Here is a 15429-nt window from a genome sequence, read left to right as displayed (position 1 = left end):
TTATTTTTCAAACATCTTGTGCCCTACATTCAACTGCCTTATTTCCTTTTCAGTTACCTCTATTACAGTAATACTCTGCAAATTGTCCTAAGCAGTCTTGACGTAATCTTTATTATTTTTTTATCCCTTTTGTTTAGTTTTGTCTTATTAGCATTTTAGCTGTAACAGAGCCGAATTTGAATCGTGTACATGTCACATGTTTATCATATCTACAATTATCACACTACACAGTTGTCATTTTTCGGCGTAAGAGTTTTCCTTCTGGTCTTCCATTATCCAGTTAGACCGGACAGCGGAGACAGTTAATTGATCATTATTGAGTTATTTATAGAACAGCAGCCCGATGTGTCTTGCAGAGCAGAGCAGTTGTATGGATGAATCGATCTTATTTCGACCGTGGATCGATCTCCATCGCTGATGATTGTTGCGTGGACGTAGTTATTCTGTAACAACACAAAGATGGTCAATGAGGGCCCTGAGTTCTGAATATCTTTAGTATTGTTTACGGTCGAAATTTTGTTTCCTGTGCTTGTAGTTTTTTCCTTACTTTCTCTCCAATAACATCACATTTACTCTTTCCATATACAGAAGATCTTTCAGATGAATTACTATTTGAAGCTTTATTGCGAAGTGTCGAAGAGCACAAATCAACACAACTCATATGTTGATGGTTTCTTCTAGAGTTATTTCAGCGGTTACATGCTTCACGATACTTTGTCAAAAAGTTTCAATCATTGAAGTCCATCTGAAACATATAAAACATTGAGAAAAAAATAGTTAAACTAAATTACACTTTGGTATGAAACCCAATTTCTCTTATCAAGCGTACCAAAGGTCACGCCTTGCTGTTCTTATTCACTCATTTTATTTTTGACAATGCGTATATCATTCAGGGATAAGTTCAATTTTAACATCAACGGTTGTATTGCAAATTAAAGTTGTTTAACTTTCTATGCAATTCCATTATGGGAAGACGTTAAAAAAGAACGACGCTTACAAATCATTGAAGTTAATTATCAAAATCAATGCACTTTTAAAAATGTGTTTTTAAAGCGATGAAGCACATCTTTGAATACATTACTAAGCAGAATTGTTGTAAATTGTCTCAAAATTGGACTTCACGTATGTATCAACCAAAAAGTGATCGTGGCCAACATTTACATGAAATAATCTTTAAAAAATAAATAACGAGGATTGGTTTTGAGCTCCCAATCATGAATTTTATATTTTGACGTACGACTACTTTCATTTTCCTTCATTTCTATAACGGGTTTTAAATTCAAAGTTTCGAAAACGAAAGCGTTACGCCGGAGAACGAGATTTTGAGCGTTAATAGCTCCTAAACAACTGAACGAATTGCTTTCAAAACAGGCTATTGAAATCACCAATCGGTATATAAGTGAGCGCCGCTCGGAAATCCACTCAGTTATAATTGAACAGCGATTGGAGCATGTTGTCGCTGTTGTGGTGAAGCTAACTTCGTTCATCATGAAATCGCTGATGAACGGTGTCACCAAGAGCCTGTTTGTGCACCTTAGGCCAGAAGGGAATCCATCAGGAGGAGAGTGATGCCAATGAGAAGGTGACCAAGAAAGCAACAGTATCGAAAATTGGTTTCGCTTGAGGCATCGGAGCAGCCGCCACACACACACATGCTCACATACACGCGCGCAACTCTTTTCGTTTGGAAAGACGTTATCGTTGCTGAAAAATAATTTCTCAGTTCCCGTTCCCGTTCCCGTTAGATTCAAGCGAAAAAGTTTATTTTAATGTTATCTATTCATATAATGCTGCGATCAAATGCATTTCGTTTCAAGATTCAATCAAGTGCAATCAACAGAAAAACTTCTGAAGATTATTCTTCCCCATCAGTAGAATATTTTCGTATCCAATATTGGATGCATAAAACCTTGCGCCTCCAACGTAATGCACTCGTTTTCGAAGTCCCTCAAATTGTCATTTATTTATTCTTTCAGAATGGATTTAGATTCAACTTCAAACAAATGATCACTAAACCAACGATAGTCCTACGTCAACCTTGCGGTTATACCACAGATATAATCCACTTCCTGTTTTTTTCAAATTAATTTTTTTCGGTAAATGAAAACCCAACGCTAAAAAATAACATTTGAACGCACTTGCAGCATGCCACAAAATAGGATTGAACAGCACGGTAGCAGAGAAATAACTAAACTCGGAAATTGTTCATAGGGGAAATTAAAAAAAAAATCTTTGACCTTTCACGAAATGATTAACGTACCAATCATCAAGTGCTAAAAATGGCATGGCGCCTGTTATCAGTACGCGCCTCTATCTGACTGGCAGCACTATTCCATACAAACAAATGTACCGAGAAACCATACCTCGACAGGAAAATTACACACTGGCCAAATGGTCAGTTGTGTTCAATAGGTATAGATTATAGGAAGGATGAATGGAAAAAAAAAATAGTTTTTGAGAAGGAAAAAGTTCAGTGTTAAAATAAAAGTGGAATTGAAGGGAAGTCTAAAACAATTGTTTAACGCTAAAGTTCATACTTATAACTATTGGAACGTACAGTTAACTTAAATCTAATAGTCATTCAAAACGGTAAAAAATTACGCTTAAACTAGTGAATTATTATTTAATTAACATTTATCTAACTAAACTTACAGTCCGACGTCAATGCTGAAATCCTAGTCCTACTTAAATCGAATTGCGCTTAATAGTTAGATTAATCAAAAAAGGTAATAGTTTGCCTAAGTTTATTTTTTTTTTATTGATATTAGAGACCCGTTCCACTATATGTTATTTGGGTCTTTTAAGTCTAAATATTACAATTCAGTTAATTTACAATTCATATTTTCGTATCATATTTCTGTATAAATTCCAATTTTCCTCAGAAACTCCATGATGCTTTTGATTCGATCCTCTCCATCTGCTAGAGCTTCTCGCATATTTGCTCGTAATCCCGTACTCCTACGTTCGTATTCTAAACCAGGACACTCAACTATAATGTGCTTTACGGTCAATCGTCCACTACACCACCGACAATTCGGAGCATCTGTCTTGTCGAGCAAGTACTGATGTGTAAGTAGCGTGTGACCTATACGCAATCGAGTAAGCATCGCATTTTCTTTTCTTGTCTCTGCTGTCACTGTAAAGGGTAAAACCGTATTTTTAACTTCTCTCAGCTTGTTCTCCCTCACAGCATCCCATTCTGCCTGCCATCTCCAAGTGATTCTTCTCTTTATATGGGTTTTAACTTCCCGAATATCAACCGCAATGGATCTGTCGACTGTATGGTTCAGTGACGCTTTCGCCTCTTGGTCAGCAAGCTCGTTGCCTGGTATACCAATATGACTCGGTATCCAGCAAAACGTGACATCTTTCCCATTATCGAAACATGTATTGTAAAGTGTTTCCATGCAGTCTCTCCATTTCGTCCTTATTCTGTAGCTTCCGAGCGAAGTTATTACACTGAGCGAATCTGTGCAAATAAGGTACGCTCCAGTCCCCTCTCTATTCTTTACTCGTAGTAAAGCCTCTTTAGCTGCTTCGCTTTCCGCTCCATAAATGCTCGCAATATCCACCATTCTTCTGCGTACCACCGTATTTCTATCGATAATGCTAAATCCGCTTCTTTCTTCACGTTTAGACCCGTCCGTGTATAAAGTTTCATGATTTCGATATCTCGTCGATTTTCTTAGAAGAAATCGTTGTAGTAATGATGCTGGTAAATCATTCATGCGACTAACATTCAATAAAGATGTATCAACCTTGATCAATCGTCTCTCCCAGGGAGAGCTACTTGGATGGAAGAAATGATATATACTAGGAAGCAAGATTTGAAATTTTCCCAAAATATTCGTTTCTCGCTCTTCAGTAGTACCGGATCCTGTGAATTGTGGTGATCCCCAAAGTTCACCGGAACTGGAATCCATGTCTGATAAATAGTACCGATCAGAACTTTCCACGAAATCTTCTGAATCAATTGCTGTACGTTCTGCTTCTTTCCTTGCCTTAATTTTTGCTGTATATATAGCAGTTCGCTGATCAAGTAGTGTAAGTAAGACTGGGAATACCCACTTCCGCTTGAATGCTGATGATAGGACTGGTGTAAAATGCTCCATTAATTGCCCTCAATCCGGCATTGTGTATCGTCTCCAACCTTTTCAAATTTTCATCGCGCACTGCTGAGATTACCGGAGCTGCATAAAGCATTTTTTCTAGAACTGTAGCCTTATATATTTTTAACAATGTTGCTCTATCGCCGTCCCACGATTTATTGGCTACACAGCGAATTAAGTGTAGCCTTTGGTGACACGATGCTCGAATTTGCTCGATATGTTTTTTAAATTGAAGCTGCTGATCAAGAGTGATCCCTAAACATTTATACACCTTTCGTATGAGGATTGGAGTATCATCCATTTTCAATGTACGTGTCGAAACAATTCTCCTAGCTCTCGGATGTTTGAAGATCATCGTTGCACATTTTTCAGCGGAAATTTGGAAACCCGTTCGTTCTTTCCAGCTGCTGATCACATTCAGCGCTCTTTGTAGCCTAGTTTCAGTATCCTCTTGAGTTTTTTCACCTGATATCAATACCACATCGTCTGCGTAACTGAGACCGATCACATCGTTGATCAGATCTTCAGTTAAAGTATTAATAGCCACTAAAAATAGGGTAACACTAAGAACAGATCCCTGACACAGACCATTTTCCATTATTTTTTCGTTAGACAAACTTCCATTAACAGCAACTCGAAAAGTTCTTTTCTTCAATGATTGTTCTATGAATTTCCATAAGCGACCTCCAATGCTCCATGAACTAAGTTTTTCTAACACCATGCGCCTCCATGTCGTATCGTACGCTTTTGTTATATCCAAAAACACTGCTTGTGCGTAATACCTTTTCTTCAATAATTCTCGTATAGTTTTATCGAATGTAACTAGGTGATCTGTTGTGGACCTTCCTTTTCTAAATCCATATTGATGTTGGTGAAGTAATTTTTTCGACTCCAGAACAAAAACGAGACGGTTATTCACCATGCGTTCGAAAACTTTTGCCACGCAACTATTTAGGAAAATAGGTCTATAATTCTTTGGATTAACTCGTTCGCCTTTCCCTTTATAAATTGGGACAATTATTGATGCAACGGATTTCATTTTCCTAAGCACTTTATTTCCTTTTTATTGCTGCACCTATGTCTTTGTTCCACCACGGAACCACTTTTCTACCAGGTTGATATGTGGTTTTGGGTATTGCTTCGTTGGCGGCTTATAGCATTGCTTCCGTCATGTTCAGCATTTGTTCTTCTGGATTCCGATTGGTGGTGAACTGAAGTATGTTTTGATACTGCGCCCAATCAGCTTGTTCTATCTTCCATCTCGGTCTGAAACATGTATTCTGTAGTATTCCTGGGAAGGAGATGAACATAGGACGATGATCACTTCCATGCGTTTCCTCAGCAATACTCCAGTCTAAGCAACCAGCTAACTGTGTTGAACAACAGGCAATGTCAATACATGACTCGTTACCTGTAGCGTGATTAACGAAGGTTGTTTCGCCACTGTTCAATACGACCATATTACATTCTGTAAATACTTCATCCATATCTTTTCCTCTGGAGTTAAAGTCGGAGGATCCCCATGAAGGATGGTGTGCATTTATATCACCGACAAATATAATTGGTTCAGCCACACTACGAATCAGTGATTCGATTTCTGTTTTGTTTACGTTTCTGCTGGGCGACAAATATGCATTTATGGTGACAGTATTTATAGGTTGTCCGATCTTCACGATGATGACTTCTAAGGTGGAGTCAGTATCAATTCTTTGACTATCAATACCGTTCCTCACTGCAACAAGCACTCCTCCTGCAGCCCGATGGCAGTCAGTTCTATCTCTGTTATGAACTGTGTAACCGTTAATTTGAGGAGGATGACGTGATGAACACATGGTCTCTTGCAAACAAAGCACCAATGGATCCTTTTCGTTGATCAACAAGTCTAATTCTGCCTTTCCAGTTCTGAATCCTTGGATGTTCCATGAAATTATCATGGGGTAATGGGTTGTTACCTGTTGAGCTGTAGCTGTATCCGGGGGGGATATATAATTAGGTAGTGTAACTGAGCTATTGTACATATAACTTGCCTGCGGAAACAGGTCTCTCGTGTCAACAGCCGCCGACGGATCTTCAGGAAAGGAACGTCATCGGGCGGGGTTGACATGAGGAAGGGCCTGGCTCTATTTGAGCCGATTATTCTGCTGCTAGTAGGTTGGTTGTGATGTTCATTTTCATTACGTTGTAGATCTGCTTCTCCAATGCTAAGTTCTCGTGTGTTCAATGAATTTACCGAAAATTGATGTGATGATGTTTGTTTTCTGGATTTCGTGTTAGACATGTGCGTTTGAGAAAAAAGACGTGGCATTGAATGATTCTATTAAAAAACTTCCATTTCACTGGAGTCACAGTTTTCATCTGTTGCTTTCTTTCTCGTAGCTTGCGCTTTACGGGAACGTCCAGATTTCCTCTTTACATGTTTTGGCTTTTCAAGCTCTGTCGACGTAACAGAATACAAATTTTGTGATGCATCGTGTTTGTCATCACTGCTGATGTCAATGGTAGATTTAACTTTCTTAGTTTTCGGTGATTTCGTTCCTGGGCTTGAGAAGTTAGATATGTTTGACGTGGACTGTCCGGTAGCTTGATTGTCTTTGCATTTTAATTCTTCGATTTCTTCCTGAAGTTGTTTCAATCCTTCCAATATTTTTTTCGTTTGTATCAATTCCATTCGTAATCTTTCGATTTCTTTGTCCTTTTCCGATTCACTACTTTGTTGTCTGAGGCGTTTCAGTTCCTCCTTCAACATGTGTATTTCGTTGTCCTTCTCGCTGTCTTTTCTGATGTTCTCCAGTCTACTCTGTGCACTACATACTGCTGAATAAGTATTTGCACTGTATAATTTGGCGTATTCTTTCCTTGCTTCAGCGAATGAAATGCCACTTTCCACTTTTATCTTTATGATTTTCTCTTCTTTTGCGTATATTGGGCATTTTTTATTGACCGGGGAGTGGTTTCCACTGCAGTGTTTACAAACTGCTACTCTAGTGCATTCCTCTATTTCTCTTGGGTGACTCTGAGAGCACTTACTACAAATCGCATCATTTTCGCATTTTGCAGTTACATGGCCATAGTTGAAACATTTATAGCATATCATTGGCGTTGGATAAAAGAGTCTGGTTGGAATACGTAGAGGACCAAACATCACATATTTCGGAGGTACAGTTCCGTTTATTGTGAGTATGAGCGTTGGTGTGTTATTTTTGTTGTTGCCTTCATTACGAGTCCTACTTACAGCAATGATATTCTGAGCCTTCAGTTCCTGTTTTAACTCATCTTCAGTTAGTCCTATAACCTCACGGCAGCTTACTACGCAGCGGCTTATGTTTAGTCTTTCATGAGGGACGACTTCAACTTTTGTGCCATCAAGTAACTCGGTCATTTTCATTAGTTTTCGTGCTTGTTCCGTACTCCTGGTTTTAAGTACATATTTGGTACCATTGTCTTCTGTGTGAGCTGCCTCAATTTTACCACAAACTTCATCAATTGATTTCCCTATGAATATTGTTTCCAATCGGTCTCAATGATAGCACAATTCTTTGTCCGTACATTCCCATTCTGTCCATCCATTTGGGTAATGTTCTAGAATTCATGTTTTCCAATGGATCGCCGGGAGGCGGATGCAAAGGATCCAATGCCATTTAGCCTATGAAATTATTCTATCCAGTTCAAAGTAGTCAGATCACTCCACTTGTATAAACTGTTCAGTCTATGTTGAAATGTTCACTATGCGCTTTAAGCGCCACTAATTTTCTTGTGACCAAGTTGGCTATGACTTTTTTAATAATATAAAAGGTTTTTGTTAGCACTTCCGATGAAAAATTCCGATTATGATTATTACAATTGACGGCCTTGAAACGAGAAAAAAAAATTCTCAAGGATGTATTGAACGCTATTTTAAGTTCGCGAATATATTTTCCCTTTTTCTGAAGGGGGTTTCACCACTAAAATTACGCTTTTTGTAGAGCTCACCAAAAGCAACCTTTATATAGCTAATATCATGGCCTGCTCCCTAAGTTTATTGAAGCTATATCTAATTTAAAATTATTATAAATCTAGTAGCTTAATCTAAGAGTTTCGCTAAGGTACGATCACAAAAATTCAGAATAACAACGTTGTTCGTTGTCCGAGAAAATAGTAAACGTGAGTTATAAAATATTATATTCATAAAGAACAAATATAGAACTATATTGTATTCAACAGGTTTTTTTTTATAATTTTTTAATCTGTATGAAATAAACAATAAAAAATTATAAATGCGGAAATTTCATCTACTTCGGTGCCCCAACAGTGCCGATTATGATAAGGTCGAATGCGATACAAGAAATATATTGTTCATATTTTTGACCACATAAATTTTGACTCGGATTTTATGCACCAATTTGCTGATTACTCAGTTATTTTGAAAGATTATGATTACTGAGTTTTTCAAGTTGTTATATTGGAGAGCAGGGTGGCCAACTATAACTTTAAAAATTCAGGGAGAATGAAAATAAAAATCAGGATAAATCAGAATAGCTCATATTGGGTTGTCCGAAAAGTTAATGTCGAATTTTGGGAAATCAAAAACATCATTTTCAATCAAAGCATTATAATTTAATTTTATATCCATAGTTCTGTTTCACAATCTTTCACCATCTTTCACACAGTTTAAATATTCAATCCTCCCATAACATGTTTGCTTCCTCGTCGAAGACTGTTGTGAGCCATGCATATGAGAAACAGATTGCTTGTTAGTGGCTCATAAGACAGAATTTATTCCAAATCTCACCAGAAACAGAGTATATCTTCCTTCGGGCGAAGACCGGATATGTAAAAAAAAATTATAAGCCTGGTATAAATGCTCGCATAAGTGGGGAATGCTAGTGTTTCACCTGACTTTTTGATCGTTTATGTTTTTTTTCCGAAAACCTACAGCATCACTACAGTGCAGAGTTGCAGAGAAATCAATATTCAAATTTTCATTGAATTCATCATCCATGCTTTGGAATGAATCTTTACTCGAAAATGAGAAAAGCATATCAGCAGTGGAAGACTTGTTCAATTTTTCCTAATTTTTATGATATTTAGTACTATTATAGATATATTTACAATAGTCCCATCATTAAAGTTGATTCTACTGTGAATCAGATGAACAAATTATATATAAAATCTTTTTATATTGACTGTGGATTCAAAAATTTTCTCTTGAGTAATTTTGGAAAACTACGAAACAATTGAGGGTAGAGATAAAAAAAAGTTAAGTACAGATATGCGTCTAGAGAATTTTACTTAATGTATGACATATACAAGTGCGAACCGAAAAACTATCATGAAAGAAAACTTTGGCATGGGAACCAATATATTTATTACGAATAATGTAAAGAGTACAAAAATCAGGAAAAATCAGGATCATTTCAGAAAAATCAGGATAAAATAAGTGTTCGTCGGGATATCAGGGAGAGTGCTAAAAAGTCTGGGAAATCCTGAAAAATCAGGAAGGTTGCCATCTCTGTTGGAGAGTATAATATAATAAATTGTAAACGATGTGCATAAATATAGCTTGTTGTTAATTTTCGTCGGCATTGGAATAAATTGTGCCAATTACGAAAAAACGCTAGACGTTTTAAGTTTGTTGTAATTTTTTCTAGGATCTATAAAACCATTTAAAAAATTAAGATGTGCAGTATTGTGGCCTGAACAAACAAAAAGTCCTAACAGTAAACAGCTCAGCTCCGCGAGAGCCATAAAATTGGTTACAATCATCGACATAAAAGCGGTTATCGCACATATAATGCGGCAACAATACTCACTCGCTACCACTGGAAGAATAGCACGAAAAAGCGCAATTTCGATTCCTCCCCCATAAATTGTACAACCGATTAACGATGCATTGCCCCACAAAGATACCGGAGAAATTCGTTCTAGTTCTGTCTCGGGTGTCCCTCGGGAAGACGCCTCCCTCCTTCGCACCAAATCGCGGGTAGCTCGTGCGCAATAAATTCCTCCAGCTGTCAGTCGGCAGAAACTTAAAAAAAAGCGATTTTCAACCTCCCCCGCTCCGTAACGAGAAAACAACGAACGATCGAACACGGAGGAGGGACTCCAACTCAAACATCGTCAGCTATAAATCTTTTATTTTTTCTCCTCCGACGATCCTCTGCACATCGTTTGTTCGCGCGCGCTTTGATTCGCGCTGAATTTGGAATTTCCACACAGCAAAACCGAAACCACTATTGATCTTTGAGGTGGAAATAAAGTGGCTCATCGATTGTAGGATGGCATGACGCGCGAAGCATCTTCCTGCCACGTCTTAATCGGGATCCCCTCTTGTGGGGGAGAGCGGTGATGGCGGTGGTGTGAATGCTTTGATAGTGGATGGGGTAAGGAGGCGGAGAAAATGGGACATATTTTTCTCCGCGGGTTTGACATTTTCAACATTGTTGTGTGACTTTCAGTCACGAACGCTCTGGTTGAAGTTTTCTTCTGTCGCTGGATAATATATTCTCTAAAAAACTGACAAAACTTTTCGTTCCGGCTGGCTGGCTTGTTGGCGTTTTGGTTTGGCTCGAGCGAAGAGAAATGACACCGCTCGAACTTCTCTAATTCAGAAATAAACGCCACTTGGAGATTGTTTCGTGTGATGAATTCAAGTGGGGGATATTCATAAAATATATCAATCTCTCTACGAAGCGTTCGAAACTGGAAAACGCTAACCAACGCGTCGTTCCCCCATTGAGTAATAAAAAGTTCATAAAATAAAAAATTGACGGCAGATTGCTTTCGCGCGTCCACTTAATTGAACTTTCATGCGCTTCGGCGGCAAACCAGAACCAACAACAAAAGTTCGCGAACTCAACGTGCGCGGAAGAAGAATGGTCGTAAATCGTGAGGGGGCAACTCGGCAACATCCACGAGGGTCACGAAGCCAACCAAAACATAAACAAGAAAGGGCGGCGGACCTTTTGCGGATGCGAAGTCAGAAATTAATTTACGCATTCGGCTGTTTCCTCCCACGTTTTTCTCACCTCGCCGGGAAACAGAAGTGCGCGCGCTCTCTCTCGGATCGCCATACCGGAAACATCCATTAGGATTAGCATCCGGAGGAAGGGAAAAACTTTCTTATTTCGTTAATAAAAACCCCGCGGCTAATTTTGGGTCCGCCTCCGGTCTGGCGGTAAAGTGAATTTTCCGGTCGACGAGTGGCCGCATCGTAAAATTCCGTGCGGTTAGTGACTCTCATCCTCGATTGAGCGGTGGTTTTTTTTCTCGCTGTGTTATGTTTCCGGTCCAGTGCGTACTGTCGGAATACGTTGATACGATAGGATCAACAAGCGATCCGAAGATTCGAGATTCGATGCAATTTCAGTTTTCAGCAGAGTGCATATAAAATTAATCTAAAAATGAATAATTTTTGCTATTTTATATTTTCTTATTTTCCCCATTTTTTTCATTTATTAAATATTTTTTATTTTTCCTATTGAGTCTATTTTTTTGTATTTTCGCTATTTTCCCTATTTTTATTTTTTTGATTTTTCTATTTCTTCTATTTTTTAATTTTTTGTCATATTTTTTAAATTTTTTCTATTTTTACTTTTTCCTGAATTTCTCCTCTTTGCCCTATTTTGCCTATTTGTTTATGTTTCCCCCTATTTCTCCTATTCTTTCTTACATTAATTTTTTCAATTTTGCCTATTTTTCCTATTTTTCCTTTTTTTCTTTTTTTCCTATTTCTCCTATTTTGCCTATTTTTTAAATTTAATTTTTCGTATTTTCCCGTTTTTCCTATTTTTTCTATTTTTCTAATTTTTCCCCAATTTCAATTTTTTCTCATTTTTTCCTATTTTGCCTATTTTGTTTTTCTCATTTCTCCTATTTTTCCAATTTTTCATATTTTTCCTATTTTTGCTATTTTTTGTATTTTTCCTATTATTCCTATTACTCCAATTTATCCTTTTCCCCTATTTTTCCTATTTGTCCTATTTTTGTTATGTTTTTAATTTTCCTATTTTCCCTATATTACCTTCTTTTCCTATTTCTCCTATTTCTCTTAGTTGTTCTTATTTTTCTTATTCGTTATATTTTTCTTATTTTGTCTAGTTTTCCTATTTTGCTTATTTTTGGAATTTTCTTTTCGTATTTTTTCCCATTTTTCCAATTTTTTTATTTTATCAATTTCTCCTTTTTATCACATTCCATCTATTTTTTTTTTGTTTTTACTATTTTTCTTATTTTGCATATTTTTCCTATCTCTCCAATTTCTCCAATTCTCCCATTTTACTAATTTTCCGATTCTTTCCTATTTCTTCTATTTTTCAAAATAAATTTTCCTTTTTTTTTCTATTTTCCCTATTTTGCTTATTTACTCTATTTTTTCCATTTTCCCTGTTTTACATTTTTCTCCAATTTCTCCTATTTTTTTCCTATCTTTCCTATTTTGCATATTTTTCGAATTTTATTTTTCGTATTTTTCAAGTTTTTCCTATTCTTCCTATTTTTTCTTGTTTCTCCTATATCTCCTATTTCCTCAGTTCCTCCTGTTTTTCTTAATTTTCCTATTCTTCCCATTTTACCTATTTTTTTTTATTTCTCCTATTTTTCAATTTTTTCAATTTTTTATATTTTCCCTATTTCACTTTTTTTTTCTATTTCTACTATTTCTCCTATTGTTCTTATTCTTTCTATTTTTTCTATTTTCTCAATTTTTGCCTATTTTGGATTTTTCTCTACCTTCTTCTTCTTCTTCAATGGCACTAACGTTCCTAGAGGAACTTCGCCGTCTCAACGTAGTATTACTTGCGTCATTTTTTTAGTACTTAGTTGAGATTTCTATGCCAAATGACACGCCTTGCAATGCATTCTGAGTGGCAAGCTCTAGAATACGCGTGATCACAGTGCAAGTCGGAGGAAATTTCTTTGACGAAAAATTCCCCCGACCAGAACGGGAATCTTTACCTATTTCTACTATATTTTTTATATTTCAAATTTTTCCTATTTATCCCATTTTTCCTTTTTTCGTGTTTTTCCTAATTCTCCTATTTATCCTATTTTACTTATTATTCCTATTTCTCCTAGTTCCCCTAATTTTTGTATTTTTTTTCTTTTTTTGCCTGTTTTTTAAATTTTTCTTATTTTCTCTATTTCTCTTATTTCCCCTATATTCTCTATTTCTCCTATTTCTTCTATTTTCCCTATTTTACCTATTGTTCAATTTTTCCTATTTTGCCTAATTTTAGAACTTTATTTTTCGTAGTTTCTTATTTTTATTTTTTTTATTTTTCCTATTTTTCATATTTTCGCTATTTTCCTTTATTTCCCTTTTTTTCAATTTCTTATAATTTTTCTTATTCTTCCTATTTCTATTATTTCTCCTATTTTTTGTATTTTTCGTATTTTCTTCATTTTTCCTATTCTTATTTTTTAAATTTTTCAATTTTGCCTGTTTTGAATTTGTTTTCCCTTTTTTTTCTTTTTTCCTATTTTTTCTCATCTTCACAATTTTTTTTCGCCTATTTTTCCTATTTTTTCTTATTTTTCCTCTTAATCCTATTTTTTTGTTTTTTCTGTTTCTCTATTTTTCCTTTTTGTCTTTTTTCCCCTAATTTTCCTATTTTACTTATTTTTCCTATTTTGTTTTTTTCCTATTTTCCTATTTTTCCAATTGTTCTATTTATCCTATTTTGCCTTTTTTTCCAATTTCTCCGATTTCACCATTTTTCATATTTCTCGTATTTTTTTTTGCTTTTCCTTTTTTATTTTTTTCTATTTTGCCTGTTTTTCCAAATTTTTTACATTTTTGCTAATTTTTCTTTTCTTTTTCTTTATTTCATATTATTCTATTTTACCATTTTTTTCCTTTTTTCATTTTTTTATGTTTTCCTTTCCTATTCTTCGAAGTTTTCGTTCTTTTCGTATTGTATTTTAGTATTTAGTATTCACATTTTTTTTCTATTTCTCCTTTTTTTTTATTTTTCTTATATTTCGTTTTTTTAGTATTTTTTGGTTTTTTTTCGCATTCAATATTTTTCATATTCTTTATATTTTTGATAATTTTAATTTTTCTCATATTCTTCTTATTATTATTATGAATATTACTATTTTTCCTATTTTTCTCATTTTTCTTATATCTACTAGCTGACCCGGCAAACTTCGTCCCGCCCAACGTTTGTTTTTTGTTATCAATACCTTCAAACATTCACGTTTTCTTACTATGAGCAAGTTCATGGGTCCAATCGCAGAATTGTTCATTGATTGATCTTCTAATCGACCCCGTTGAATTTACCTTTTACTATAAAATTCCTAGTATTTCTAGCAAAACTCATCATTATAATATCAGATTATTTCTAGACACAATTCCCGTTCAAGAATTTTCAACCACTTGTCACTATGTAATTGTAGAACATATGGGAATTTAATTTTCCGAATCTTTCCTTTTTCCTTCAGAGTTTTCCGAAAATTTTCAATTGTCATGTTTGGTTGAAATATTTTTGGTTGAAATATGTGCAATATATTTATGGGACTCCCTCTTCATTCCAGAGGAGGGAGGGGTATCATACCATCATAGAAACATTCCCCCCCCCTCAGAAAGGTGGGAGGAGTGTTGAACCACTTCAGAAATGTTTCTTGTCCCCTATAACCTCCACATGCCAAATTTGGTTCAGTTTGTTCGATTAGTTCTTGAATTATGCCGAAATGTATGTTTCATTTGTAAGGCAGTAACCCCCCCACCTCCCCCCCCCCCCTCAGAGAGAGAAGAGAAGTGACTATTCACCATGGAAACGTTTCGTGTCCCCTAAAACATTGGCATGACAAATTTGGCTCCATTTGCAGTTTTCGGATTATGCAGAAATTTATCTTTAAAAAAGTAAAAAAAGATTTATTGCACCCTAAAACCTCTACATGCCAAATTTGGTTTCATTTGCTTAATTCTCGAGTTATGCAGAAATTTGTGTTTCATTTGTATGGCAGCGCCCCCTAAGAGAGGGCGAAGGAGTATCTAACCACAGTAAAAACATTTATTGCACCCTGAAACCTCTACATGCCCAATTTGGTTTAATTTGCTTGATTAATTCTCGAGTAATGCAGACATTTGTGTTTTATTTGTGTGGCATCCCCCCCTTAGAGAAGGGGGAGGGGTCTCAAACTATTACGAAAACCTTCCCCGGCCCCGAAAACCCTACCCTACATACCAATTTTCATGTTGATCGGATCAGTAGTTTCCGAGTCCAGAAGTATCAGACAGACAGACAGACAAACAGACAGACAGAAATCCATTTATATATATAAAGATTACTTTCCTTTTTTTTATTTCTCCTATTTTTCCTATTTTTCCTATTTTTCCCTA

Source organism: Toxorhynchites rutilus, chromosome 3 (genome assembly GCF_029784135.1).
Source record: "Toxorhynchites rutilus septentrionalis strain SRP chromosome 3, ASM2978413v1, whole genome shotgun sequence".
Lineage (NCBI taxonomy): Eukaryota > Metazoa > Arthropoda > Insecta > Diptera > Culicidae > Toxorhynchites > Toxorhynchites rutilus.
This window is presented reverse-complemented; position numbering follows the sequence as displayed.